At 43.5% G+C, this 27,009-nt stretch overlaps 1 protein-coding gene across 8 annotated transcripts in view; it reads right to left on the bottom strand.

Annotated features, from left to right (window-relative positions):
- Positions 1-27,009, bottom strand: part of CDH18 (cadherin 18) — a 1,025,306-nt gene that overhangs the window by 450,177 nt on the left and 548,120 nt on the right. Inside the window, exon 1 of one of the 8 annotated variants that reach the window (XM_038535424.1) lies at positions 7,320-7,404. The exons of 6 other annotated variants lie outside the window; for them this stretch is intronic. The gene's annotated coding sequence lies outside the window, so the exon portion shown is untranslated. Of the gene's footprint in view, positions 1-6,423; positions 6,800-7,319; positions 7,405-27,009 lie in introns of those variants that run through there. One more of the 8 variants, XM_038535422.1, reaches the window with a different exon arrangement.

The following is a 27,009-nucleotide window of genomic DNA, read 5'->3' as shown; positions in this document are numbered from 1 at the left end:
AATATGTTATTTACTTGTTTATTTACTACAGAGAGAGAGAGAGAGAGAGAGAGAGAGCGCACACACACAAGCAGGAAGAGCAGCAAGCAGAGGGACAGGGAGAAGCAGGCTCCTCACTGAGCAGAAAGCCTGATGTGGGGCTTGATCCAGGACCCTGGGATCAAGACCTGAGCCAAAGAAAGCCGCTTAACCAACTAATTCACCAGGTGCCCCAATCTCTTCACTTTAAACGCAACCTGTGAGGGATGACTTCTGATATCCTTCCTCCAGCTGACAGCTCTTCCCTGGACCCCTCACCTGTGTATTCAACAAGCTCCGTGCCATCCCTACTTAGACATTTAAATCTAAAACTGTACGTGGTGCCTGGGTGGCTCGGTTAGTTGAGTTTCTGACACTTGGTCTCCGCTCAGATCATGACCTTGGGGTTCTGAGTTCTGGCACTGCACTGGATTCCATGCTGGGCAGAGTGTACTTAAAAAAAAAAAAAAAAAAACCTGAAAAAATCGCACAAAATTCCGTTCTTCATATCTAACTGCCTCTTCTCCTTCCCCTGCTACACTTTGTTCTGTCCATTTCCTTCCCTCCCCTTCTTAGGAGATAGCAACTGCATCCTTCTTCTGCTTCTTGTTTTTTTTTTTTTTTTTTTTTTTTTAAGTTTATTTATTTAAGTAATCTCTCTACTCAATATGGGGCTTGAGCTCATGACCCTGAAATCCAGAGCCACAAGCTCTCCTGACAGGGTCAGCCAGGTGCTCCATAACTGCATCCTTCTGATTGCTCAGGATGCAGCAAACAAAACAGATGCTTCGCCCTCACTGTCCCCCACCACCTCAAAGAGCCTATCCCATGTCAAGTCCCACCAGGTTTAATTTCAAGATATACCTCTTTTCTCCCACCTCCATTGCTTTCACTGTGCTGCAGGTTGTCATTTTATCTCCTCCAAATTATTGAAATAACGCCGTACCTGTCTGCTGCTGCTCTAGCTCCTCTTCAGTCTAATTGCAACTCTATGGCCGGACTTCCTTGCTAATATGGAGCTGATGAGTAACCTCGATCCCATCTGTATTCTTCACCTTTTTTTACCACCTAATGTAACAGATGCCAGACGAAGTCATTTCTCTGGTCAGAAATATCTAAGACTTCCAAATCTCCTAGGAAAAATACAAGGTCCTTATGCTAATCTACAGGATCTCCACACCATCTGGTTTCCATGATCACCTTCTAGACTCCATTTCTGTCACTTCATTCCAACTACGCTGACCTTGCTGTTCTTCTCTAGGGCGTGCATATTCCTGCCCACTTCTGCACTTGCTTTCATCCCCTCTGGAACATGGTGTGTCATATCAATATTGTCCATAGCCATACTTCCTCCAAGCTTTTATTCAAAGGCACCTTCCCAATGAGGGCTTACAAGCCATAATGGCTAAAATAAAAACTACCACTTACTTCTTCAAAGCTTTGATTCCAAAAAATAAATAAATAAATAAAATAAAATTAAGATAAATTTATTAAAATAAATTAAGAAAAACAAAGCTTTGATTCGATATCCCACTTTCATTTTCCCCCTTCATAATATTTTCTACATTATTTCCTTTGCATATCACTCTTCCCAGATAAAATGTAATCATCATAAATGAATTTAATATTTAATATAGTAAAGTATAATTTAATATCTAAGATGACTATTTTTGCTATAAAACATGATAAATCATCTAAGAGTAGAATTTCAATCGCAGAATTGAAAATCTTACTGAATAGGCTTTTGAAACTGGTTTACTGCCCCAATCAGTAATACAGGGCTTTCTCATCTATTGATAAGTTAAACTGAACCAATCAGCCAATAAGCAGGTTCTTCATAAAAGCAGTAAAAGTGCATTAGGTTAAAATAATTTGTTGATATTTTCCTAGCTCATTTAAATCATATCACAAGGCCACTAAAGATACTAATTACACACATGTTTAAATATATAAAGGACACAGAAAAATTGGGAGGTACACATTTTTTGTCTCAATATATTATTATCCAACTGAATGGATATTTTTGATATCCTTCAAAAAACACATTTTATATTAAGTTTACTATTCAAGTTCCTTCAATTTATCCCCATTTAGATTGATTCAAATTCTTAAGTTTAACTTCTTGAGTGATTTCTCCATGTTTTTTTTAGTGGTTTACTTCCATAAGTTTCATTTCAGGAAATCTCCCTTTTCCCATCTCTGGCCAAGGACTGAAAATTGCTTTTCGTAACTGGTATGTTAATTTTCATTTCTACAAGGGATAAGTGTAAATAAGAGTTTTATCACAACTTTGCCAACACTGGTTTCAAAAATTCTTTGTAATGGGGATGCTTTAATATGTTAAAATGGCATCCAGTCCTCATTTAAATCCCATTGATAGCTATGAGTTTAACCTAGACAGATATTTTTATTTAAAATACTTTTGGTATCAGGTAGATTGACTGAAAGTAATTGGATCAAGTGAAATTGCCAAGCATATCAGATCGCATGTAGTTATATATTAGTCATATATATTGTCCCAAAGGCATAAATATAATGAAAATAAATATCTATTTGAAGAACCGTATGGTCATCTAAACATAAGTGAAATATAAAATGATAGGTGGATTCTCTTTTTTCAGTGGAGGCACCTGGCAAATTCTCCATTTCACTGGCAATTCAACTATTATATCCCATCCAGTGAGTTTAATAATAAGTGAAATATTTTCTTTATTCAGTATTTTACTCAAATACTTGTAGGGATTGAAATCTATTCATTTTATTCTCAGACTACCAAGAAGAAGTTTCCTAAATTGAGGTAGCCATGCAGTGTAGAAGTCTCCACACCAGAATTTTCTGGTATCTACAGAAGCACCATCCAGGCAGGTCAGGACACACTAAAGTGAATGTCCTTCTTATATCTGTTCCTATGTTTCCCTGAAGTCCATCTATTTTCCTGGAATTCTCTTCCTGGAACATGTGCCACACTTAAAAGTCAAAATGCTATCAGCAATGATAGAGATACTAAATTATTTAACTTAATTTGGTCTTCCCTTTACTATTAAAAAAATTTTAATGGAGGATTACTTAAAGGAATGACAGTAGGTCTATGTAATCCCATGTGAGAGTCACAAGTATACCACTCACTATGGCAGAGGCATCAACCAATCTGAAATCACTCTGGCCTAATAAGAAGAGAAAGCTAGAAGCAGATGCATGTCTCGAAAATTGAACTAGAGTTGAATGTCAGATCTGTGCATAATGCTGTACTGGATTCTTGCTAAATATACATGAATTCTCTATAAATTCACATAGAAGAGTGAACACGCTATAAAACTATTAGGGTATAATACTGAGCTGTGTTCAACGTGTCTATGTATATATGCCCATATGAATGCAGACAGATGTGTACACCCGCATCTTTAACTTTAAAGCTATATTTAACAATTATATATAGATATATATATTAAACTATTCATTAAAAATCATTTTGACAAAATATACCGAATTGGTAATAATGGTTATTGCTGAAGAGTAAGTTTCAAGGTGCATTCCAGGTTTCACATTTCTGTATTTTTGAACAAATTATAAATGTAGATAATCTGGGGGAGGACGGAAATGAGAGAAAAATTAGATTTATCCATAACTTGCAGCATCTTTCAAAATTAAAATGTGTTATTTCATCCATAAAAATATTTTTAAGAATACTGCCATTCGGGCAGCCCTGGTGGCTCAGTGGTTGAGTGCCGCCTATAGCCCAGGGCCTGATCCTGGAGACCCGGGATCGAATCCCATGTCAGGCTCCCTGCATGGAGCCTGCTTCTCCCTCTGCCTGTGACTCTGCCTCTCTCTCCTCTCTGTGTATTCTCATGAATGAATAAATAAAATCTTTAAAAAAAAAAAGTTAAGAACTTAAAAAAAAATACCGCCATTTATACAATCAAAGGAGAGAGAGAGAGAAGAGAGAGAGAGAGAGAGAGAGATTAGCAAACCAAGAAACAGACTCTTAGCTAAGGAGAACAAACTGATGGTCCCTGGGGTGAAGGGATGGGTGTAACAGGTGATGGGGATGAAGGAGGGCACTAGCAATGAGCTCAGGCTCTCGTATGGAAGCGCGGAATCACTATATTGTCCACCTGAAACTAGTATTACACTGTACGTCAACTGACTGGAATTTAAATAAAAGACAAAACAGAAACATTATCATTTCTTATAGATAAATTTTAACCAGAATAGCTGGAAGATTCAGCATGCTGAGTCAATCTCATCACACAAATGACCAAAGACATTGAGTCTATGATAAAGTGCCAACCGTGCTGTAGATCTTTACCAACTGAAACCCATTTTAACACCTTGTATTGAATGGTTCTCAAGCCTATTCTTATCCCCTTTTGCAAATAAGGAGAAATGCCCTGTATACACGCGACATTTGACACAAGAAATCCAGGGTCAGGGTCACGTTCTGCTATGTCTTCAAATCATTAAGCTCGAGATATATATATATATATATATATATATTTAAATTTATTTATTTATGATAGTCACACACAGAGAGAGAGAGAGAGAGAGAGAGAGAGGCAGTGACACGGCAGAGGGAGAAGCAGGCTCCATGCACCGGGAGCCCGACGTGGGATTCGATCCCGGGTCCCCAGGATCGCGCCCTGGGCCAAAGGCAGGCGCTAAACCGCTGCGCCACCCAGGGATCCCATATATTTTTTTTATTGTGCTACAGATGACTGCCAATACAAACTATGCATTTAAAATAAAAATGTTTCCCTTTGACTTCTGGAGCCTCTGAACATTTTAAACTACTCCAAGCACATGGAATGCCTGGAGTGAACGCCCACTCCTGACATTCCAAACATATACCTACTCAAAAAAAAAAAAAAAAAAAAGAAAAGAAAACAATAACCAAAGCTATTCTAAAGTAGAGTCTATAGCTTTCATTTACTTATTATTTATAGTAAAGACTCATCTGAAAAAAATTGAAATGTATCTTGAGCCTCCACATCTACATTTTCTTTTTCTCGTTTTTAAACTTTCCTCTTGTTCCTACAAACGATAGCATATAATAATACAGCCCAGTCTCTCAGTCTACAGAAAAACAAGAATACTGACCAGATCTTCCACAGTCTGTGTTAGGGACCTAAGGAAACACCTAGCAGTGGAACTCCATCAGAGCAAGAGAAGGAGAATCACCACAGAGCAGCCAAATTGAACTAAATGTGAGCAGTTGCCTACTCAAACCATGTGTTCTATGACCCTTTTCTGCACACCATCTTTGTTGTTGTTTTTTTTTTTTTTTTTTTTTCCCACAGCAGTGGTTTTCAGTGGGAGAGGGGTGCATGGTTGCCCCCCCCCCAAGGAAATAGTTAACAATGCCTGGAGATAGTTTTCCTTGTCACAGTTTGGGAATGCTGCTACTGGCATCTTGAGGGTAGAAAACCAGGAGGCTGCTAGGCATCCTATAAAACACAGGACAGGCTCCCTTGCCCATGAGAATTATGCAGCCTAATATATCAATAGCACCAAAATTGAAGAAGCCCTTATCCAAAATGCGGTTCCATACACACGTATAATGCAACTACATGAAAGGCACATAAGCAAATTAAAAAGTTTGAAGTCCTCTACTTATAAAAAAAAAAAAAAAAAGCAAAACAACATCTTACATACTTGCTGTCTTTAATCTCTCACTTTCTCTCACTTTTCCTTTGACTACACTCTATCAAACGCAGGGATCCGAGATAAAGAAATATCTTCAGGTCACTAAGCTCTGTTTTATCCAGACGCACCAAACGCACATGCATGTTCAGATTCTAAAGAATGACTCTCTCAGTTGCAAATACATCAGGTATACTTCAAACTTTTAACCATCGACAGGCCACGCACAGGGCAAGTGGGACACACACACTTGTGAACTTGTGGTGTGCATTCATCAGACCAGAAAAATCAACATGAGGCACAGTAGTGATATTTATATAAGGCAAAAAAAATGCTCTCTATTTACCATATAAAGCATGCTTCATCTGAAGAATCTATAAAGTTGGAATGACTCCCTCATGCTCATGATTCCGTTAAATGCACCCGAATTAGGGCATCAGGAGGGATAATTTCCAATTGCCAGTGTATAGATCTTACTCAGGCGCTAGTTGCTAGTGACCATGTTTGCAACTGCTACAGCCGGTGATATTCCACATGCACCAGACACCCAGACAGCTAGAGCTCCCCAGTCCTTACCTTCCTTCTACCAGCATATTTCCCTTTGCATCTAAAACAGTAAATCCTGATTTTTCTACTTACCTTGTCAGGAAACCAAACTTGGCCATTGATATCATTTCCTTTTTTTTTTTTTTTTTTTCCAATTGCTCCCTTCTTAAGTTAGCAATCTCTAAAAACCATCAGTATTATGGTTTATAAAATACTCACCCGGCAAGGCATGCGATGGGGGCCTTACGAAATGAATCAACGTGTTGACCTACCGTGGGCTGATTCATGATCAGGAAACCCAGAATTAAATAAATACGAACAGGAGGCTTGAAAGAAGCTGGAATGATGATAGGTGCTTGGAGCAGCGTGTCAGACCCCAGAGCTCATTCTCTACCACTATCCTACCCTGCTTTCCCCTCCCACATCCCACAGGGTACACGCCAGACCTAATCCGGACCTCAAACTCTGGATTTAGCATATTTCCCCTGGCAAGACAAGTCCACTAAAATAGAAGAGAACAATTACTGCATAAGGAAAGCCCCCTGCTTTGAAGAAATCTGTGGGTGATCCCAGAGTGGAAAATACAGGTTCCCAAGCACTGTCAGAGCTTGTGGGGTTTTTTTCTTTTTCTTTTTCTTTTTTTTTTTTCTTTCTTTCTTTTTTTTTTTTTTTTTTGGCTGCATAATAAAATCTTCCTGTGATCTGTCTCTCTCAGCTCAAAGCAGCGATGCCATCACCTGAGCAAACACAAGACCTTATGGCACCTAAGAATTTTATTTTCCCCTTTCTTGATACCCGGCAGGGAAATAGCGAGGGACGTTTACTCTTGATTAATCTGAAAGTCCCTGAAGTACAAAGAGGCATGCAGACGGGCAAATACCGTAATAACAAGCTCATAAAATTGCATTTTTTTCACCTGTTACATGCACGCAGGTTTTCCTAGTTGCGCATCCTGCACACACACGCGCACGCACACACGCAGCATCTCAACATGCATAAGGCACAGCTCTGCCTCGGATCTCAGACCCCGACATTAATGCAAAATACTGTAACCCCTGCCCCCCAGCAGCTTCCAGGGGTCCGAGGGGCGCAGCCGCCGCCGCCGCCTCGCTCACCGGGGGGCCCGCAGCAGCAGCAGCAAAAGTTTCATCTTCAGCGTCGGCGGCGCTCGCGGGCCTCGCCGGGGCGGGAGGAAGGGGAGGGGCGGGGGGGGCTCGGCCGGGCTGCGTCGGCTCCGGCCCGGGGCGGGGGGGGGGGGGGGGGCGGGGGGCGGGGGTCCCGGAGCCGCTCGGGCCTCAGCGCCGCCCCCGCCGCCCCGCAGGCAGCGCCCGACCCAGGCGCGCCCCCGCCCGCCCCCTCCCGGCAGGTGCGCGCCCCCGCCCGGGGCAGGAGGCCAGGCCCGGCGCCCGCCTCCCTCGGAGGACCGCGCGGCGCGGGAGCGGGGAGCAGCGGGGAGGACCCCGGACGGGGAGCAGCGGGGAGCTGCGGGGAGGACCCCGGACGGGGAGCTGCGGGGAGCAGCGGGGAGCAGGGAGCCCGGAGCGGGCTCAGCGCCGCCGCCGCGTCCTCCCAGGGCCCCGACTGGCTCGGCTCCCGCGCCCGCGCCCCGCGCCCGCTCATTGGCTGCCCGCCCGGCCTCCCCCCTGCCGCCTCGCCGCGCTCGCTCCCGCCGCTCCGCTCCCGCTCCTCCCTCCTCCCTCCCCCCTACCCCCTCCTCCCCGCCTTCTCCTCCCCCTCTCCCCCACCTCTCCCTCCTCCTTTCTCCAACTCTGCCCCCTCCACTCCTCCTCTCCTCCCCCTCCTTTCCTCTCCTCCATCCTCCCTCCACCGTCCTCTCCTCTTCCCCTCCTCTCCTTCTCCCTCTCTCCATGCTCTCCTCCGTGCCCCCTCCCTCCTCTCCCCTCCCCTCCTCCCCTCCCCCCTCCCCTCCCCCTCTCCCCCTCCCCCTCCCTCCTCCCTTCCCTCCCCCTCTCCCCTCCCCTCCTCCTCCCCCCTCCTCACCCCTCTCCCCCCCTCCCCCCTGCTCCCCCTCCCCTCCCTCTCTCCCTCTCCCCCTTCCTCTCCCCTCCCGCCCCCTCTCCCCCTCCCTCTCCCACCCCTCCCCCTCCGCCTCTCCCTCCTCGCCTCCCTCCCCCCTCCCCTCCTCTCCCCCCTCTCCTCCTTCCTCCCCCTCCTGCCTCCGGCTGCTGCCCTTCTATAAGTGGTTTCCGTAAACCCCCACCCCCCGGCATAATCCCCCCACCCCCAGGTCAACACGCCCCTCCGCCCCTCTCTCCTACGTCTTTCCTCCACCTGCAAACCCCGTCCCCTCTTCTCCCCGGACTGTCCGTCGCCCGCTCGTCCTCCCTCCAAGTGCTCGCAGGCCCCGTGGTCCCTCCACATCCCCCCTCTCCGGTGCTCCTCTCATCCCCCAACCACCCTCCTCCCCACCCCTCTTCCCCGAATCAGCTCTCCATCCCTCCTCCAGTCCCCTCCCTCCTCCTCCCCTCTCTCCTTCGCACTCCCTCTCCCCCTCCCTCCTCTCCTCCTCTCCTCCCCTCCCCGCCCATCCGTCCTCCCTCCCTCCCTCCCCGTCCCTCCTCTCCCCCCCTCCCTTCCCTCCCTCCCTCTCCCAATCGCCCCTTCCGGTTCCCGGCCCTCCTCCGGTCCCTCCTCCCTCCTCCCTCTGCCTCCTCGTTCCCTCCCTCCTGCTCTCCTCCCTTCTCCCATCCTCTCCTCTCTCCTCATCCCCTCCCGCGTCCTCTCCTCGTCGGCGCTCCTCCGCGTCCTCTCCTCTCCGCTCCCTCCTCCGTCCCTAACCACATCCTCTCCCTGCGTCTCCCGTCGCGCCCCCCTCATCGCTCCCTCCTCCCTCCACTCCCGGGGGCTCGCTCCGTCCCCCTACCGCGTCCCTCGTTCCCCCTGCCCGTAGTCTCCGCCTCCCTCTACTCCCCCTGCGCGCTCTTCAGTTCCCCTGCGCTCCTCGTGGGGGTGCCAATCTGCCCCCGCTCTGCCCATCCTCGCCCTCCTCGTCACGCTCCTCCTCATCCTCTCTTCTACCCTCCCTCCTCCGTCTCCCTCCCTCCTCCCCCTCCTTCCCTCCTTGCCTCTCTCCGTCCCTAGAGTGACCCTCTCCCTCGCCGTCCTCTCCTCCTCTCCCCGCCCGTTCTGAGGGTCCTCTCGCTCCTCGTCCACCGCTCGGATCCACAGCCTGCCTGCTCACCCCTCTCCTCCATCGCTCTCCTCCGTCTCCAGAAAACAGTCCCCCCTCCTATCCTCGGTCCCGTTCCTCCTCCCCCTCGTCACCCTCCTACCTCCTCCATCCTACTCCTCATCCCCTCCTCGCTCAATCCCCTGCCGTCCTCTCTCTGCCTGCCACTCCGTCATGTCCTACCTCTCCTTGCCCTCCGCTCCTCGATCCTCCTCTCCGTGTCCCATCCCTCCCTCAACCTTCCTCGTCCTCCGCTCACCTGTCACTCGAGAGCTCCTCTCCTCCTCTCCTCCCCTCCCTCCTCATCCTTGGCCTCCTCGCTCCCACCCTCCTCTCGCTCCTCGTCCAACTCCCTCCCGTCCTTCACTCCGTCTCCCTCCCCTTGAAGTCCCAGTCCCTGTCCTCATCCCTCACCAAATCGCAACTCTAATCGCTGCCGCCCCCCTCTCCCCCGTCTCCCGTCGCCCTCTCAGCGCGCTGCCAACTCCGTTCCCTACCGCTCTGGATCGATGGTCTCACTCCCTCCTCTCCGTGACGACGTCTGTGCCCTCCCCGCCCGTCTCTCCTCGCTTCTATAGGCACGCCTCCCTGACGTCTCCCTCCTCTCCCTCGACCTCCTCTCCTCGCGCGTGCCCGCAGTTCCGCAAGACCACTCTGCCGTGAGTTGGGAAGAGAGATACCCCTCGTCCGTCCCTCTACGCGCCCATTTCCCCTCCTCTTCCCTGCTCCCATCCCCCTCCTCCCTCCCTCCTCGTACCTCCGTCGGCCGCCTCGTCTCGAACGCCCCGGTCGTTGCACGGCCGTCGCCCTTCGGTCGCTCCGCTCCTCATCTCGCTCCCTGCCTACTCCCTCCATCTCTCTTCTGCCGTCGCTGCTCTGCTCGCTCTCACCTTCTCCTCCTCTCCGCTCCTCGTGCCCAATGCCCTCCTCTTAGCCCTGCCCAATCCCTCTTCCCCTCCCATTGCTTTCCTACCCTCCTTGCTCCCTCGCACTCCTTGCTACCTCCTCCTTCCGGTCCTCCTCGTCGCTCCTCTCTCCGACGGTCTGCCTGTCCTCTCGCTGCTTCTCCCCACTCCTTCCGCACGTCACGCTCCCTCGCTTCTCCCCCATCTCGTATCCCCCCCACGCTATCCTCAGTCCTCCTCTCCTCCCTCCCTCCCTTCCTCCTCCGTTCTCTTCTTCCCTCCCTCCCCCTCTCCCCCTCTCCTCCTCTCCTCCCTCTCCCTCCCTCTCCCTCCCTCCCCTCTCCTATGTCCCTCTCTCTCCCTCCCTCCTCTCCCTCCTCCTCCCCCTCCCTCTCCCTCTCTCTCCTCCTCTTCTTCCTCCCTCCCCTCCTCCTCTCTCCTCCTTTCTCTCCCTCCCCTCCCTCTCCTCCTCCCCTCCCCCTCTCCCCTCCCCCTCCCTCCTCCCCCTCCCTCCACTCCTCCTCTCCTCCTCTCCTCCTCTCCCCTCCTCTCCTCCTCTCCCCCTCCCCTCCCCCCTGCCCTTCCCCTCTGCCTCCTCCCGCCCCCATCGCGCCTACTCCGGGCTGCACTGGCTCTGTGGCACCCGAACGGACACCCTTTTCCGCAAGGTCGTGTGGAAAGCAACGCCATTCATTAAAAAAAAAAAAAAAAAAAGACTTAAGCCCCTGACTCCACAGCAGCGTCTGTAGCTCCGCCGCCCCGGGCGCGACGGGCCGGCCGTTGCCGCCCTCGGGTCCGCGGGGAGGGGCGCCTGGGCACCTGGGGGGCGGCCGTCAGGTGCTGGCGGGGCTGGGCGGCAGCGCGGGGGCAGGCCCGGCGGGCGGCGCGGAGGCGGCGGCAGGCTGCGCTGCGGAGGTGCGAGCGCGAGTGGGCGCGGCTGGGACGCGGGTGCAGGGGCGGGGGCACCCCCGGGGCTCGGCAGCTGCTCCTCGGAGGCGACCTGCACCTGCTCGGCCGGGGACGCGGCGGCCCTGCGCGCAGACCTCCCCCCTCGGGGCGCCCGCAGGTGCCCGCGCATCTGGGTCCCGAGGGCCGCGGGGAGCTCGCGGAGACCCGCCCAGCGCCGCAGCGCCCCTGCCCAGAGCCGGCCGCGAGCAGCGCCTGAATCCCCCCGAATCCCCCTGAATCCCGGGGCCACTCCCGGGGCGCTGCAGGCGAGCACCACGGGGAGCACCTCGCTCAGCCCGCCCCTGGGGTGCCCGCCCCTGGGATGCCCGCCCCTGGGGTGCCTGTCCCTGGGGTGCTGTCCCTGGGATGCCGGCCCCTGGGATGCCCCCACTGGGGTGCTCGTCCCTGGAGTGCCCGCCCCTGCGGTGCTTGTCCCTGGGGTGCCCGTCCCTGCGATGCGGTCCCTGGGATGCCCCCCCTGGGGTGCCCGTCCCTGGAGTGCCCGCCCCTGGGGTGCCCAACCCCTGGGATGCCCGTCCCTGGGGTGCCCGTCCCTGGGGTGCCCAACCCCTGGGATGCCCGCCCCTGGGGTGCCCGTCCCTGAGGTGCTGTCCCTGGGATGCCGGCCCCTGGGATGCCCCCCCTGGGGTGCTCGTCCCTGGAGTGCCCGCCCCTGGGGTGCCCGTCCCTGGGGTGCCCTTCCCTGGGACTCAAAGGAGCAAAGACTTAAGGGAGGCGGGAGTCGGGGCCTGCACCCTTAGGATGCCGAGGACAGGGACCCAGACCCTCGTTCACACTCCCTTCTCTCCTCAGTGTGTGGAAGCTGCTTCACCCTGAGACTCAGAAGGATTCTCTTCACAATGCAGAAGGCAGTCCTCAGCTCAGGGGGGCTTTGCAAACCTTTCGTGAAAACCTGTGCAATTGTGCTTCATGTGTGACAAACCTTTAATAAAGGTGAATTAATGCCTAAGGGTCTCCTTCTTGCCTTCTGCTTCCAGGAAAGGTCAAAGAGGTTGGGAGGGTAGATGGTGTTTCCAGGAAACTCACGGGGCCTACCAGCTAGTTCTATTTTACTAGTTCTATTTAACTTGGTGTGAAATGTGAAGGGATTTCATTTGATTTAGGGTTTTTTTTAATAATAAATTTATTTTTATTGGTGTTCAATTTGCCAACATACAGAATAACACCCAGTGCTCATCCCATCAAGTTCCCCCACTCAGTGCCCATCACCCAGTCACCCCCCCTTCCCCCACCCCTAGTTCGTTTCCCAGAGGTAGGAGTCTTCCATGTTCTGTCTCCCTTTCTGATATTTCCCACTCATTTTTTCTCCTTATATTCCCTCTCACTATTTTTTATATTCCCCAAGTGAATGAGATCATATAATGTTTGTCCTTCCCCGATCGATTGATTTAGGGTTTTGATATGATTAAACTAACAGAAACAATGAAAACAAACAAACAAACAAACGAAACACTTGCATTGGATCATGTCTGGTTGTGAAGGAATGAGGCATTTAAGTAAAAAGTTGTTCCAAGGTAAGATGTTCGAAGTCGTTTATGATTTGAAAATCTCTAAAAACTAAAACTCGCAGGTTCAAGTGGAACTGAAACAACAGCATCAGAATAATGAGCCAGTGCTGCTTTATGTTTTGTAATATCTCTTCTCATGCAGCTTCTGATTTAAGAGAGATTTTCCTTGCAGAGTAGCCAAACATAAGTTCTGGTCTGTGTTTATCGGAGGACGTATTGATAATAATCCATTTTACTGTTTTTTTTGTATTTATGAACTCGCTGCAGCAGAAGGAAAGGGATCGTTGCAAAAACAAAGGGGATATAAAGAGGAATTTTGGGTCTGTAAGAGGTCATGTAATTTAATTTTAAAATTTCACATTTTGACATTCTCTAGAGAAGCCCGTCTGTTTAACTGCCTCCAGTGGAAGGAAGTAAAATGTTTGCCAGCTTGCCACTGAAGCGTCTGCAGAGACACCAGCAATGAGCATCCTAGGGACACACTTGAAAACAAAATGCGTTTTCACTAGGCCTCCTCCTTGGTGGTTTTCCCTGGGTAAGACCGTAATAAGCCCGTCTAGTGGACAGTCATAATGGAAGTCAACAGGCACTTGCTCCTGAGTGGGATGACATACAGAGGGATTTGTCAGCATCACCAAACAATACAATCCATTTCTAGAAAAAGAATCAATCACCAGGGGGAGGGTCTGTATCTGTGAGACTGCATCCAGATGAAGGGCTCTAGATTCCCCACGGGGCCAATGATGCGACGTATACTGGAATTAATCGGTTTCCAAAATCTGATATTCTGAAACTAAGCCAACCTCCCCTAGCCCTAGTAAAGCCACTTAGTGATTCTCTTACATTTTCAGCTTAAAAAAAAAAAGAAGAAAGTAAGTCACGCAATGTGGAACACGCGGCTTGGGGAGAGCCAGGTGGTGGGCAGATGTTTATTTTCTCCTTATGTCAAAGATTACTCCAGAAAACTGAACAGTGTATCAGTCAGCAGAATTTATTACAGAGTTAATCTTGGAAACTGGAAGCATGGACATTTCTGATCCCGAGTCCCCACTCACGTTACCTTGGGAGACTTATAAGAATCATTTTCACCGGTGACAGGGAAGCATCCAACACGCAATTGATGCCGGTCAGACTCCAGACACTGGCAACATAAAATTGTGATGCTAAACTGTGATTGTTCTCCGAGAGACAGACTCAGGAAATTGTCTCTTTAGATGTCATCTCGTGCTCAATTTTACCCTGAACATTCAGGAGGCTACGCAATGTTTTCAAATCTAAATAAAGAAGGAACATGAAGGAAATGCAGGGAGAGCCCTTGTTAGAATCCAGCACTCCGAATAGTCGACTAGGCCAACGTGGTACTGCGGTTGATTTTTAACTGAAATTACTGAAAGTATAATAACATCGAAGGAGGATCGGATCTGTATGTAAAGGGAAAGAGCTGCTGAAATCTTAAGCAAAACACAATTTCCTTTGCGGTAATTTTTTTTTTTTTTTTTTTTTTTTTTTTTACGTCCTGGGGTAATAGGCGGTACAGATTGTATACCTCTTTTTAAAAGAAAAGAGAAAACTTAGATTGATAAAAATATCACCTCTAATTATATGATTCAGGATGACCCCATAAAGGTGACCTTTATGCACGCTGTTACCCAGCACACTTGAGACTAAGAATTGCAGAGTCCCTGGGAAATATTGATACAGGACAATGAAGAAGAGTGATCAATCGAAAATATCTCAGGGGTAACTACATGTGTGACTACATTTAAGAAGTAGTACCTCCCTTATTCGTAATAATAGAGAAATGAATGCTTTTTAAGAAAAATTTCTTCAGGGCGTATGAAATATCAAGAACCAATAAGCTTGTTTGGATCTAGCAGAAGAGTATTGACAATTGACAAAGGAAACAGCGAGATCCCTCACCTTCTATGCATATGGTTCTGATGTCTATAAAATAGATCCTTATTGCACTGTGAGTCATAGAATGAAGACGCTGGTTCCCAGATAAGTGAAAATTTAGTAACGGATGGACCCCAGTTTCACTAGATTAATTTTTTTAAAGATTTTATTTATTTATTCATAGAGACACACAGAGAGAGAGGCAGAGACACAGGCAGAGGGAGAAGCAGGCTCCATGCAGGGAGCCCAGATGTGGGACTCGATCTCGGGTCTCCAGGACCAGGCCCTGGGCTGAAGGCAGGTGCTAAACTGCTGAGCCACCTGGGCTGCCCACTAGATTAATTTTTGGAGAAAAGCTGCTCAAAGTATATACCAGATTTTTTTTTAAGACTCTGAAAAACTGTCAGTAACCTTTGTAGATTTGAGGAGAATAAAATAATACAGTAAAAGTACAGATGAACATGTTCCCAATTTTCACAACCTGTGATTAAAACGACGACTCTATAAATCAGAAAGTATTGAACTAAATGTGGAGTTTGGCGAAGCTATAAGGTGATTAATTAACGAGATGAGCAAATCAGTAAGGGAAGAAAGTAGTGGGATCAGCTTGGTCTGGATCATGTCCACTGTCAGGATGACCCTACTGCTTCCTGAGACAGACACATTGACCAGAATTAGGGGGATGTATATGACCTGATGTTTCTATATCCCATCATTGTATCTCTCATGATTTCATGATCTGACTTGTGTTGTGAGGAACCGTGCTCACTTTACAGGGCTGTCTTAGACCTCGAAGAGTTTTACACACACAAAAGGGTCTAGCACAATCCTTGGCATATAAAAGGCTTTGGATAAAGGTTAGTAGAATCCAGATTGTAATTTCCTCAGTGAGCACTCACTAAGTAAATCATATTTGCTTTCTGTGCTCCATTCTGTAGCAGAAATAGGCAAATCACAAACTCTTCCCTCAAAGCTTTTTATTAATATTGAAAATACAGCCTCCGTGCCAGGTTGTGAGGACCGTACTCACTCAGTTCAGCCTCCCATATCTCTCTGCATTTGCTTCTTTGGTATTGTATGATGAAAATGGACATTGTGATGACCCAGAAGCATTCTAAGATTCTTAACCATCAAGTAAATATTATATTGCACACAACATACAATATTTACTACCAGGAAAGCGATAAATGCCTAAAATGTCTATATAACACAGATCATGAAAGAAGCGGTTGATTAATGCTCAATTAGTCAGAATGTCCAGTTGACAAAATCATTTTCAGAACTGTATTCAATTTGCTAACACACATTTGTACCCGTCCGAGAGAAGATAGTAGGATACCAGTAACTCTTAAACTTTCTATAATTAATACTTTCCCTAAGAGCATCTATGGACCCTTGGAAAACTGAATCATATACCATTGTAAATTTTAATAGAAGATAATCTATGTAATTCAAAGCACTCATCTAACATTTTCAAAAAAATTCACAAAATATACCCAAATACTTTAATCTCTTCCCTATCACTGAATATTAATGTTGTTTTTAACTTTTTGATATAAATAATGCTTCCATGAAGATCTCTTTTTATAAATCTTTACCTGGGTAGCTCAGTGGTTTAGCACCTGCCTTCGGCCCAGGGTGTGACCCTGGGGTCCTGGGATCGAGTCCCACGTTGAGCTCCCCACAGGGAGCCTGCTTCTCCCCCTCTGCCTGTGTCTCTGCCTCTCTCTGTGTTTCTCACGAATAAATAAATACAATCTTTGAAAAAAGAGATTTATTAGATCTTTACTTAGATTTTTGACTATTGTACTTGGGTAGAATCCTGATAGTGCAACAGCTAAGTAAAATATATGACCATTTCTTAAAACACATGAATTATCTTATTGCTTCTCAATAGCATTAGAGAAGATAAAGTAAAAAATTAATTGATTCCTCACTACTTACTCCTGAACAAGAACATTTCTTTTTCCATTTCCTTGTAGTCTCCCACATTTCATGATCAACTATTGCCTGAATTTTTGCTTAATTAGGCAGGTAAAATGACTTGTCAGTTACCAAGAGCACTTAAATTTCATGCCATTATGATGCCACCTAACTATATATAGTGAAAGAAAGAGAGGAAAAGAAATTTAGGGTTTTGCACTTTAGGTGTAAGAGCAGAGACATCAGAAAAGGAACCCAACAGGAAGAAGGCAGGAAGGAGTGTTTTGTTTTTTGGGGTTTTTTTTTAAGATTTTATTTTTTTATCTAGCGAGAGAGAGAGTACATGCACAAAGGGGGGGAGGGGCAGAGGGAGAGAGAAAGAATCTCAGGCAGACTCCCTGCTGACCACAGAGCCCAACATGGGGCTTGATCTCATGACCCTGAGGTATACCTGAGCCCAAACCAAGAGTCAGTCGCTTAAACAACTGAGCTACCTAGGTACTCCGAGGAAGGAGTCCCTGACGGCTGAATTGCAGAATGAAAAATATGTAGTAAATTTAATAGTTAAAATCTGGACAATCATAACAAACACCTTTAACCTGGTATAAAAATGGGGGAAAATGGTACATATATTGTAGATAGAGAAATAATTAAACACAACAAAATAGAGCTAAGAATGAATCTGAGATTTTTAAGTAGGATCCTAGGGGAAAAATGGTACTGTCATAGGGAAGTAATGTCTTGTTAGGAATTATAATATATTCTAATTGGAATATGCCAATGTTGAGGCGTTCGCTAGACATCATGAGGAGATAGATATACAGGGGTCACCTGGCAATAGGAGACCGTAGCTTGGGGTAAAGTTATGAGTCATCTACACAATAATACTGATGACATAAGCCTCTAAAAAATAAGAGAAAAGTTTCTACAGGATCAGTGATGAAAGCATAGCAGGTGATGTAAGGAAGGGATGAGAGAGGAGAGGAAAGAGAAGTCATAAGAGATGATCAGGAAACGCCGTTAAATCTTATGTTGATAGGACGTAAAAGGGACATTTCAGTAAACTTATATATTACTGATTAGCAAGCAGAACTGTTCTAATATTTGCAAAAACTGGCAATGTAAAAATATAGAAATTCAATTAAGTTCGGTCACTATAAAAATGTCTAAACATAGACCAAATGAACTTAGTGGAGATTTATATATTCTACAGCACACAGAATTCTAAAATGAGATCTTGTACTCTTTATGTTAATGTAGGAAAAGGCTGATCTTCACTCAAAGATATGTGATTAGTTATATTTTACCATTCCCTTGCTTATTCAGAGTTGCTTTATAAGAGGGTTTCCAAGTTAGTAAACATATGTAATTTTTCATAATGGAAATTAAAGACCGTATTGAAAGCAAGGATTTGAAATGCAAATTCTATCACCTGCTCTTACCCGGAATATGTTTGAGTGAACAAAAGTGAGGGTAGTTACTATTTATTAAAGGTTATTTATATCACTACCTTGAGAGAAACCTTGGGTCGTCACATAAGGCCTGATTATTTTTAACTCAGACAAATTGATAGAGGCCATCAATCCCATAAAGAACAGAACAAGCTAAAAAGAGAACAGGGTCTCCAAAGTATTGTCTAGAAAGGGGAGGCCAAAATGAATTTCATATTGCCAGGGTTAATTTGGGACGCCAGGAAAATTGAGCAGATCAAAAGGAATGCCATTTACCTATGTCTCAGGATACCTTATATTATTATTCTTTTTTCTTTTTAATTCATTGTGCGTGCTCTCCTAAAATAATTTCTCTCTAGGGCTTTTGCATTGTATAAGCCCAGGGCTTTTGGTTGCCATAGACTATGAGAATCATACAACAGGCCCAGGAGAGCAATGAAAATTCAGGCTTTAAGTTTATTGCTCTGTTCTGAGTTCGGTCCTGAGAGTGGCAAGATTAAATTCTAGGTAGGGTTAGGTTATTATCAGAATATTGCAGTGCTACTGGAACATATCTGTGGGTTTCAAGTCATTGCCAGAAAGGAACCGTCACTGTCCTTTGCCCAACTGAAGATCACTCTGGCTGCCAATATCCATTTATTATAGCTGGCATTTTACACACAGTATCCTTAACCATATGTTCTCCTCTCATTGTTTACCAGTCATTACCGACACTGGTGATTTTCCATCACATTCCTCAATCCAAAATTCCTCCTTTAGAAACACCCTTAAATCTTTCTAGTACAGGCCTATGATGTTTTGAATTTTACTTTGCACATAATAGGAATCTGATGATACAATTCCCATATTAAAAATAGCCTCGATCCCTTTTATTCAACCATTTTCTGAATTTCCCCTAGAACTTAACTGAATGCATTATGTAATGGAGTTCTGAACTATTAAATCCTTGTGCCATTATTTTTCCCCGAGGGACTTGAAAACAAACGCTTAGATTTGGGATAGAAACCAACTTGGGTTAAGTTCTGGCATCGCCACTTATTCAGTAGGTTGACATTGATAAACACTGGCTCTCAGTTTGCTCCTCCTTTGATGGTGTAATAGCACTTTTATGGAGGACAAGTTACAGTGATCACATATATTGGAGATAATTTATCTAATTCACCTATTACAATAAGTGGAATGAAATATCTTCAGTAGATAAAAATTCTAAAAATAGATGCAACCTCTCAGTTACCGCTATGGTTTTTACCAAAATATGTATGCATACAAAGGGCATCTTCCTAAATGTTACAAAGTCATAAGCAACTGTAAAACAGAAGAGAACACATTGCAAAGGAAAACCAGGGTATGATCTCGGGTGATAGCAACGGGGTTCATTTGTTAACATTCTGTGCTGTTGAGATCACCTACTTCGTTGAAAAGTGAAAGGCAGGACTAAAGAAGGGAATCCGCTGCCATCCACAATCTGTTCAGGGGAGATATAGATTTTCTCTATTTTAGAGTCCAGAGGACAAAATCAGAACCCAAAGATAAAGGGGATTGGTTTGCCAATCACAGAACCTACAGAGCACAACCGTGAGGACGTGAAACAGAGAGAAAGTCAGAAAAGGAACCCAAGCAAAAAGAAGCAATTCACTTGTTGGGTGTACTTCCTGCAAAGTCATCACTATTTGCATTGGAATTCATTATCATGAAGTTGCTCATTTATTTTAGGACATTATCCCTGTTGCCTCTACCAAAGTTTGACTGATTTTGTCTGAAATCAGTTAGAACAACTGAACACGAATATGTGGAAGGAAAGATGAATGTGCATTAACACCATTCTAAAGAAGCCAAACATTTTCTTTCCTTATTTAGCCAGATGAAAAGGTGCCACAGGACTGTAAAAGTCATGCAAATCTGCAAAATTGTATGAAAATTGCAACATATATAAATATCAGTGTGTGGCGGTGTGTCAGAGGGTCATAAGTGGAAGATTAAAATAAGCATTTTCTATTACAGTTTTCTGTTGCTAGAGAAATAGCACACTGGTCCGTAAATCATTCTCTCTTTAAGACACAGACCTCAAATGAACAAAAAGCTTTTCCTGGTAATTGTACTGTATTTCCCAACTCTATAGATTTAATTTTCTGAGATGACCATTTCTAAACTTGTCTCTTTTCTATTCCAGGTCTTTTCATTTCTCACTGTTAGTGAGCAACCTCATAACAGCTCCATTTACAAAACAAAAATAACCACAAAATCACTATTTTCTTCTTGTTAGAAAAGTCCGGCAAACTACTTACACCTAATATATTATACTCACATTCCTAATCTTTCCTCATATTACGATGGCGAGCCTACTCTTATCTAAAATCACCACTTCACTTTTGTTCTCAATCCAATATGCCGGATATTAACCTGGATTTCTCCCTTTTAATCTACTCATTTGTGTATTTTTAGAGAAAGAGTGACTCATGAGTCGGGGGAGAGGGAGAGGATCTTAAGCAGGCTGCATGCTCAGCAGAGTCCCATGAAGGCTCCATTTCCCCTTTCCACTAAGATCATGACCTGAGCCAAAATCGAAGGTTGGAAGCTAACCGACTAAGCCACCCAGGCTCTCCTAAGCATCAAATATATATTTTAATGTAATTTTTTAAAAATATAACTCATGTGTAAATAAAAAAAAGATTCAATATAACCACAAACAATTCAGAAATACATGACAAAAGATTAAAGATTTAATATATAGCAAAAAGCCATTATAAATTAGAAAAGAGAATTTTCAATTAAGTACAGAGGGTCCATGATTAACCATTTGTAACAAAGAATATATACCGATTCTACAGTGACGCATACTGAAAATACATTCCGGGAGTAAATATCTAAGATTAAAGTGTCAATTTAGACAACTTTTCCCAAAAACACAGTACTGAGCTGGTCTATGTATGACCTATTTGTTAAGGAAATGATTTTATTTTAAAAAATGAGCACATAAGCATGCTGAGAAAAATATTACAGTTAAATGTTTATCAAAATATTGAATAAATTCTGAATATGGAAGGAGTTTTTATGCATGACTCAAAATACAGAAACAATAAAGAAGAGGGAAACAAAGAAAAAGCAGTGTGGATAGACCAGAAAGAGCAAGGAAGAGAATAGCAGAAGTTGGAATCAGAAAGGTTTGTTGAATAGTTTGAAGTAAAACACTTTAGTGGAAATAGTTGTGTGTTTCCTTGTGCGTAAGAGCATGTGTTTGCACGTGTGTAGACCAAAGGCCTGGAGGACAGATTAGGCCTGCCACCTGTTTCTGTACAGGCATGTGAGCCTCGATGCTTTTTTCACATTTTTAAGTGGTTACTACTTAATAAAATGTGATTATATGAAATTCAAACTTGTGTCCATAAATAAAGATTTATTGGAACAAACTCATGCCCATTTGATTATCATCTATGGCTGTTTTTATGCTACGGCAATAGAATACAGTAGTTTTGACAGAGACCATATAGCCCACAAAGCCAAAAATATTTACTATCTGGTACTTTATGAAAAAAAAGTAAAAGACTGACCCCTAGTGTAGATATATCTTTTGTGAGTTTCTCAATATGCACTACCACACCCCATCAATGTGACAGGCAAAGCTTCATCTATTTTCATATATAAATATCATTCTACATGTTAATAGGAATTATATATATTTATTTTGCAATGACAAAGCATAGTTTGCTTTGAGGATTGCATAATACCAAGTATAACTCTATTTGAGTATTACAAGATATACACATGTAGAAAATCAGTGTACACGCTTTTGAGATACATAATCACTCATGTTTGCTACTTTTGGGGGCTATGGTGAATTTCTGACAACAAGGCTTTATTTTCCATTTTAATTAAACTAAACATTTAATTACATTTCCAGGATTCTGTCAGCAGAAACAAATCTATAAATGTGGAGTGAAAAATTATGAGAGCTGGTCTTTAATATCCCATCACAAACAGAGCATGTTATGGGCAATCTGTTCTTTGAGGGTATATAACAACCATGCTTCACATGAATGTTAATTCCACTAAGGCATTCAACTACCGTACGGAACTTTTTCATTTTTAGCTAATATCTACCCGTTAAAGCCCGAGATTTTGAAAGTCTGTCGTATTTACAATAATATCCTGCCCCTCAGGGTTTTAATTCCCAGCACAAGAGACTTCAGTAAGTGAGTGGGTAATGCATATCAAATACAAAGTTTGCTGCCAAGCAAATAATGTCCTGCCTATGCTCAAATTCATATCAATAAAATTATACAAATGCTTAAAATTTTTATTTTATTTTCAGTAGTCAATATGTCTAGAGCAATTTGCTGGATGCTCTAGAAAAAAATGCTGTCTGTCCACAAAGTACTTAAAATGATACGTCAGTTGCAGACTTGGAAATGTGAAAATGGAAATAAGAAACACCTTATATCCAATGAGGGATGTTAAGTGTAGAGGATTATAGGTCAACTTTCACCCATCTGTTCTCATGGAGTCCATACTTCTGTGTATTACCTGGGTTCTGGAATCAGTCTTCAGGTCTATTCAGAAGTCTGACTCCATTATCAACTAAGAACAAGCCCATTACTCACGACCAATTTGCCCTTAACCAAGATCACCAGAATGATACGTGAAATCAGAATGGTGATAGGTTAATGTGCATAGAAAATTCCAAGTGCTAAGGAGACCTAAAATTGCAAGTTCACACAGGAACGTATTCTTACTCTGTTGAAAAAGAGTAAGAAGCCAAATTGTTATGAAAAGATAGCTTTGTAGGAACAGAAAGAGAGCACAAGGAGTTAACTACTATCATTCAAATATTTAATGGCATCAGACAAAGATGATTTATATTTCTCCAAAATATGTTAAACACTTGGCCAAGATAATTCCTTCATGGATGGGGAATGCTAGTATCTGCTTCTCATTTTTTTTTTTTTTGTTTCCATGGCTGATAATACCTCATTCTCAAAGACATACTACTTCAAAGTTTAATAAATTTAAGAAGACTGCAATTTATTTTGCTGGACTAGACCCATTCTATCTTTTTGTATTTGGTTTTTCTCTACTTTGGTCCGTCATATTGACCCTGAATTTTAAACATCAGAGTTAATAAATTTATTTATTTCCTCTTATTAGGGATGTATCAACTGAATCCCAAAGTAATTGCATAAAGAAATGATAGAATATATTCTCTATCCTCCATATAACCACAGATGTTGAAAATTTGTAATTTTTTTAAGCTTTCTACCATTTCCTTTGGTAATTTTTATTTGGCTTCTGTTGCCCTCATTCCACCATGTTAATCTCTCTCAAAAAGTCCCAGAATATTCATTTCATTGGGCATATTTTAATCCTTTAATGAATTTTCAGTAGCACTAACTATGTTTTCCTTGTTAAGCAAAACACACAAAATCCCTTTCTTTAAGTTTTGAGACCAAGTACATTTCTATTTTTACTCCCATCTCTCTGGTTGCACCTTCTCAAACTCCTTTGCAGTCTTGCTCTTCCCCATGTTTAAATGTTGGAATTCTTCGTGAGTATTTCCTTAGTTTCTAACTTGGTACTCAGATCTAGGCAGTCTTGTCAGAGACCAGGCCTCAGACAATTTCTCTCTGGGGATGACCCACATATGCATTTCTAGACGATGCCTCTTCTGTTACCTGTATATCCAACTGTTGCTTGACTATTTCTTTGGATACCTTGAAGGCACTATAAAACTAGAATTCTAAAATAAATAAATAAATAAATAAATAAATAAATAAATAAATAAATAAATAAATAAAAACTAGCACTCTAGAACTGCAATAATGATCTCATTCCTCAAAACTGGCCTTCTCCCTACAAGTCCTTATTTCAACAAAAAGTTCTACTGATGCAATCACACATTTTAAGAATTCAGGGGTCGCCTTTTATTACTGACTCATCTCATCCTCCCCTACCACACACACACATCTAGTGTGTCATCACACACTATCGTTTTGCCACATAAATAGCATTTCAATTCCATTCTAGGCCTTCAACCAACATGCTTCCTGTCTAATTCATCTTTCCCTAAGTTACAAAAATAATTTCTTAACTGGTCTCTATAAATTAACTGTTATTTCTATCCAAAACATTCTACTCACTACATTAGAGTGATATTTTTTTTGAAAAAAAAATTTAAAGATTTTATTTATTTATTTTAGAGAAATTGAGAGAGAGAGAGTAAGCAGAAGCAGAGGGAGGGGCAGAGAGAGAAGCAGACTCCCCATGGAGCAAGAAGCCTGATGCTGGGCTCGATCCCAGGACCTTGGAGTCAAGACCTGAGCCAAAGGCAGATGCTTAACCAATTGAGCCACCAAGGAGACTCTTATTTTTCAAATTTTTGTTTAAATTCTAGTTAGTTAACATATAATGTGATAATAGTTTCAGGAGTCGAATTTAGTGATTCATCACTTACATGTAACACTCAGTGCTCACGGTGATTTTTAAATATAGACCAGATGCTTATTGATTACCTCAGAACATCCTTTGATTGATTCAACTCCTTTTAGAATAAAGAGGGAAGTCCTTGCTTTCACATTCAAGGGTAAGCATAGTTATTTAGCTATTGCTTAGTAACCTGAAATGCTACAAGGACACTGAGAGTTAAGAAGGTATTTATAATTGTTCAATGAACATTAAAATCTGTCAAAATTGTACATGTTCTGAAAAAAGGATCTGTCTAGCTACCCTAATAGAGTGTTTAGTTCTAAATAATGGAATCCAAAATGACTTCAAAGAACAGTTGGCATAGAAAGGATATGGAGAATTTTGTTATGAAAATAATTCTGAGAGGCATCAGGGTGGCTCAGTTAGTTGAGTGTCTGCCTTTGGTTCAGGTCATGATCTTGGGGTCCTAGGATCTAGCCCCATACTGGGTTCCTGGCTCAGTGAAGTGTCTGCTTCGCCCTCTCCTTCTACCCTCCCCCCACCCTCACCACATGTGCATCTCTCTCTGTCTCTCAAATAAATACATTTTTTTTTTTGAGAAAAGAACTTGAAGAGGCCATTTTAGTCTAAGAAAAGTAGAAATTAAGCAAAAGTACAGTAAGCATCACAACATGTTTTGTTTGGACTAGAAGGGATCAGATTGGGCATCATACCAGAAGAGTCACATTTGTAAGGTTCTTCTATAACCCTTTCCATGCTTGTCACTAAAGCACTCTCCCTGAAGCAAATTCTTTTTGCTGCTTTGTAATGATATCACAAAACTCTTCTGTAGTCATCGATTTAGATCCCAGAAGAACTGGCAAAATAAAATGAGACTTTGTTTCATTTTCTTACTTGGAGGACACATCAGGAGGCTTCCCAGGGAGACTAAAATCACTTCTGAACTTTCAAGTCATGTGCTGTCATGTAAAAATATCTATAATTACTTTTCTATTACTTATTAAAGTAGATAAAGATACTTGGGTAAACATTTGATTACGACAATGTCAAAATGACAAATATTTCTGTTAGTTGTAAGAAATATCCTTTAGTCTAAAAAAAATGTCCTATGTAACTATACTCTGTATTTCTTGTCTATGTCATTGAAGCAATACCTCAAAAGAAAAATAACTGTGAATTCCTGTGAAGTTTGACTGTGTGTTTGAGACACTCATATATATGTGTTGAAATTTCAGGCACATTCTGTATTTGAAGAAAAAATTAGTTTAAAAGAGGGCACGTGATGGGATGAGCACTGGGTGTTCTATGCAACTGATGAATTATTGAAAACTACATCTGAAACTAATGATGTACTATATGTTGGTTAATTGAATTTAAATAAAAAGAAATGAAAGAGACTTTCAGCATTATTCAAATTCTGCTTTGTATTGTTAGAAGTTAAGAACTGACTTCCCTAAGCAGATAAAATAAAGGTTGGAACTCATCCTGAAATACGGAAAAGTCTGGAGATAATGAAAATTTAAAATAAAGTCACTGAAATTATTGTCACTTGAAAACACCAATCCATGGGCAAACTCATCAAAGATATATCGTTCTTGTACCTTCTCAATTCTTTTTTTTTTTTTTGAAGTACTTCATAAGGAGTTGAGGTTGACTATTCTAGAGCAACAAGAAATATTGAAAAATTGACCTAGTCATCCCCTCTACCTCAACCAATGCCTAGGTGAAATTACTTTTTTTCATTCTCCAAAATGACCATTTCTCACTGCCCTTGATGATTGCCCCACAAAGATTCTTTGTGAGTAGAATCATTTGAGAATGATCTAGAACTTTAGAAGTATTTGTTACTAGTGTTGTTATTTTTATAAATGTCTCTAAAAAGGGAAAACTAACAATTTGTCAACTTTCACATGTTAATCTTTACATATAATCATGTACATTATGTGCATATGAACCTGCTTAGAATTTGTGAAGTAACAATACTGCTTGCATTGCGAAGGCAATCTGCATGGAGACAAGCACTTGATAGCTCAAATATAGAATATGGTCAGGAGGGTCCCATGTTCCATGAGGGGAATGCTCTCACGAGGTCTTCACTGACTTGTTCTTTAATATTTTATTTATTTATTCATGAAAGACACAGAGAGAGGCAGAAACACAGGCAGAGGGAGAAGCAGGCTCCATGCAGGGAGCCCGATGTGGGATTCGATCTCAGGACCCTGGGGTCACAGCCTGAGCCAAAGGCAGATGCTCAACCACTGAGCCACCCAGGCGTCCCCTCACTGACTTTCTAATGATCACTTCTACTAACAGACTGACAATTATGACCCCGATGTGTTCTCTATCACAGCTTGAAAGTAGGACTTATTAGGTCAATGACTAACCAAAGCAGAAAGTCTGTGAACCATTTTTTTTTTTTTTTTTTTTTGTCTAGGACATTATGGAAGAGAAAGATTATTTTCAAGGCCTCTTGGTATCTGATGCTGTTTATTTGTATTGATTGATAGCATGATGAATTTTATTTATAGATACCATCCACAAAACAA

This window comes from Canis lupus, chromosome 4 (assembly GCF_011100685.1).
Source record: "Canis lupus familiaris isolate Mischka breed German Shepherd chromosome 4, alternate assembly UU_Cfam_GSD_1.0, whole genome shotgun sequence".
NCBI lineage: Eukaryota > Metazoa > Chordata > Mammalia > Carnivora > Canidae > Canis > Canis lupus.
Note: the sequence above shows the minus strand (reverse complement) of the source record. Positions and strands in the feature narration are given on the sequence as shown.